This window comes from Sciurus carolinensis, chromosome 11, assembly GCF_902686445.1.
Source record: "Sciurus carolinensis chromosome 11, mSciCar1.2, whole genome shotgun sequence".
In the NCBI taxonomy this organism is placed as follows: domain Eukaryota; kingdom Metazoa; phylum Chordata; class Mammalia; order Rodentia; family Sciuridae; genus Sciurus; species Sciurus carolinensis.
In genome coordinates, this window is record NC_062223.1 from 97,711,107 (window position 1) to 97,715,198 (window position 4,092).

The following is a 4,092-nucleotide window of genomic DNA, read 5'->3' on the forward strand; positions in this document are numbered from 1 at the left end:
GTCTGTGACAGTAGTTTTGTAAGTCAGTATAGCAGTAGAATGAAGACTGGAACTCAAATGATCTCCCACTTTAAAGGTCTCTGCTATGTGCTTTATACCTATCTACTTCATATCTTAACTATTCACCTACCTAACAAACACTGATTTTAAAACTATTAAGTAGTGTTGAACAGTTTGCTATGGTAGTTTAAATGAATGTAACATAGCTTTAGCATTATATTCAGAAAAACAAGCCTCAAGAATTTCAGTATCTGATAGAAGTAATGTATTACTTAAAAAAGAGGTTCCCCTAATCTGTTTTTAGAGCCTATATAAATATGGAAAACATAGCCATTGTTTACAGATTTACTCTTCAGGTGGTCCTTTGGCGTAGGTCAGCTTTAACCAAATCAGAGTCTAGCAAGAAAGTGCATGATATACCAGCTTCAGCATCTTTTAAGGGGTACTGTTTTTTCTTTTTTACTAAAAGATTGGACTAACCCAGACTTTACCTGTGACAGGCCAACAACATGAACACTTTTATTGTGAGTTTCCTCAGGCTTTTTTTGAGTCAATATCTTCTCTGGATTCAAAAACAGAAGGATTCCATGGATAAAAGCTAATTGCATGGAGTTCTTCTATTTTGTGGTGGTCAAATAAAAGGGCAGTGTAGATCTTAACACTTCCATCCATATTCCCTTTCAATAGCACAATGTCTTTTTCATCATATGCTGTACTGCAGCCTCTGGGCTTAGGGGGCTTGCTGTATTATCCATCTAAGAGGAAATGTCTCCTTGAATACGTTAATACTTGGCAAATATAATTATGGTTGTGCCTCTATTTTGAAAATGCTATCTTCACATTCAATTCACCTGAGGTGGGATCAACTAGCAGTGAAAGACAGGAATATCAAACACTAAGTGTGGACAGTGACCATATGGACAATTATTGGGATGTAAACTGTAAGCTTAGATGTGTCATCTTGACACAGTCCATGCTATATGAATGTTAATATGAACTACATTTTTGCAAAATGATAAGGTAGCTCCACAAACAAGATAAATTTAGTAAAAAGAGAACACTCCATGTAAAACAGTCCCTATGAAGCATGAGCAACATTTATTGATTGTGCTACTGGAGAGAGACATATAGCCTTAGTTATGGGCAAAACATTTTTGGAAACAGAAGACAACTATTTCTTTGGAACAATTTGAGGAGAGTTAGTTTTTCTGTCCCATGTTATTGTCTCCTCTTCATTATCAGGTCTTTTACATATGGAGCTTACAAACATGCTCTCATTTATTTGTTTTTTGTTGTTTTGTTTTGTTTGTTTTTTGCGGTGCTGGGGATTGAACCCGAGCCTTGTGCTTGCGAGGCAGGAACTCTACCAACTGAGCTACATCCCCAACCCCCTCAAACATGCTCTCGAAAGGGTTCAAACATGGACAGTACTGGAAACAAAGAAATTTGGCAGTGTGTTGTCTAACTCATACCTCAGCATTCACTTTACCCACCAGCCTGTGGGGCAGTGCACCTTACTGGGTACTTTCAGAACAGAGCTCCAGCAGCATCTCCAGGAACAGTGCCAGCCTGGCCCCTGCTGTCTCCCCACCCTTTCTTGTCTTCAGCTTGTGGTGTGTATGTGTTTTATTTTGAAAACAGATTAAGGGACAGTCTGATTTGTCTGGATTTCAGGTTTGCCTTGCTTCTGTAGAGAGCTCTTAAGAGAACTTACATAAGGACATTGAGAGTAGCCGTTGCTTTTCACTGCCCTGCTTAGTTGCCATCTGCTGTATCTGGCAGAATCTGGACCACTGCTCCCCACAAAACATCCCTTCTCTTTTTTGCTACACAATTCTGAGTATTTTGTGGCCAGAGATTTCTGAATCAATTTTTAGCTTCAGTTTAATATGGACATATTTTCATTTTCATTTGGATGGGTATTCAAGAAGCTGATCAGTATTGCTCTCTGGTTTTCAACATGGTCAAAGATGAATCTAATATGCTCAGGTAATTCAGTCATTTACATGGAATGCTATAATACAGTGAAGGAGAGAGCCTACAATGTGATCTTTTTATAAAGGTAGCAGCTGCTTGGCATTGGTTAAGATTTTCTATTATTGCATGGAAGAAGGGTCCCTCCAAAATTCAAATATCTTTGTGTGTGTGTGTGTGTGTGTGTGTGTGTAACTGCCTTTCCATGTTGAGCAAATACCTTCATTTCCCAGGAGTTCATTATTTCTGTTGGAGGCTTAAGGTTAACATATTATCTGAAAACATTACACCATGTCTGAGTTTATATTCAATCTTAGGTTATTATAGTGTCTCATATCCATGAAATCTGCTTCCACGTAAACCCTTTCCTTTTCAGGAAGATGTTCTTTCTCAGAATTTCAGAGCCTGAATAAAGGACCTTAAAATAATCTTCTGTGATGTGTTTGCTTCTTTTCAACTTTCTTTCACTCAATTTCTATTTACCTACAGGTGTTTGTAAACTTTTGCAAAATCTCTCTTTAAACTGTGTTCCAACATGGCCCACTGTTTTTGTTCTTCTTCTTGTTTTTCTTAATTAAAAGTCATTATTAACTTATTCATCTTTCTGTACTTTTTAAAAAATAGCATGTTGGCTACTTTAAAATCCAATGAACTCAATTTATTGGCATTTCTATTAGTGTGCATATAATGCAGCCATATATGTGAGAATATTTTTAGTGAGCTTCAGTGAGATATCAATGATAAGCTAGTAGAAAATTCAATATAAAGCTTGGGTACAGGAAAGGATATAATTTTTTCTAAATTAATTTAATTTTGACCCTGAGGCTCATTTGCTAACATGATGAAATAAATCAAATCTCAATTTTATGTTTGGAAATGTTTTACCACAATGGTTTCATAATGATATAGGATTTGGGGTAGCTAGGCAAATGAGAGACAACATTCTGGTTCTTCGTGATGCTCACTGGTATCTTGCCCATCTGTTGCTTGATGCTATTTTTGAGGCCGAACCTTTGTCATCAAGTGGACACTGATCTCTGGGTGGTATCAAAGGCCTTCCTTAAAATGGTTCTGTCAACTGCTGGAAGATTGGACTGTGTAAAACTTCATTGATTCTCAAACTATAATGCTTAATTATCGGCTGCAGTTATAATCTGATGCTTACAGTTATTGACTAAATATAAGAAAGGCATACATCTCAACTATTCATGGAAAACTGCAAGTTTCCAAAACCCATCCTTTCCCTCAGGGTTAAATCTCCTTTCCTTTCTCAACTCTTAGAATCAGATTCTTTTTCCTTCTGTGTAGGAACAGGCTTTATTCTCATACAATAGGGTGACTGGTAAATTCTTTATCAGTTATGCAATCCAAATACCAGCAATCATCTCTGAAGGAGAAGACCTTGACTTTTTAAGGAAAAAGGAGGGGAAAATATCTCTTACTCTTTTGTACCTTTAATATTAATAATATTAATAATATTAATAATATTAATAATCTAATATATTTTTATACCACAGTCTATATCCCTTGCATTTGTTTTTATGAAAACAGGTCATAGGTCATAGTAGATAAACTTGACTATCATTCTATCTCTAGATTACTGGGAACATTGTAGGCATTACACAACACTTAGTTTTCCTTTAGACTGATTTTATATTGTATGTAGATAATGAAGAAATGTAAGAAAAAGCTATAATTATAGGTTTCCTATTGATGATTATATTCATTCACTGTGAATACATCAATAAACAAAGCAGACAGAAATCCTTTCCTTTGTGAACTTACACATTTGTGGGGTTAGAAAACAATCAAAATAAATAAGTAAGTACATAGAATAACAATTGGTGATAAGTGCTATGGATAAAACCAAAGCAGAGGTGGGTGGGATGTGAAAAGAAGTTGAAATTTTTAATGAAGTTGCAGAGGAATAATTTCATTATTGGAAGGATGACATTTGAGCAAAAATCCAGAGGAAGGCAAGGATCTATGGGTATACAGGAAAAGACAAATGTTTAGCCCTAAGGAAGAAGTGTGCCCACTTTGAAAACCAACAAAGAGGACTATTTGATTGGAGTGGATAGACTAACAGTGCAAGAGAAGGTATAGTCAGAGGAATAA

At 35.9% G+C, this 4,092-nt stretch overlaps 1 pseudogene; it reads right to left on the bottom strand.

Moving 5' to 3' along the window:
* Positions 1 to 425: 425 nt before the first annotated feature.
* Positions 426 to 1,270, bottom strand: LOC124959641 (AKT-interacting protein-like; annotated as a pseudogene).
* Between the last annotated feature and the right edge of the window lie 2,822 nt (positions 1,271 to 4,092).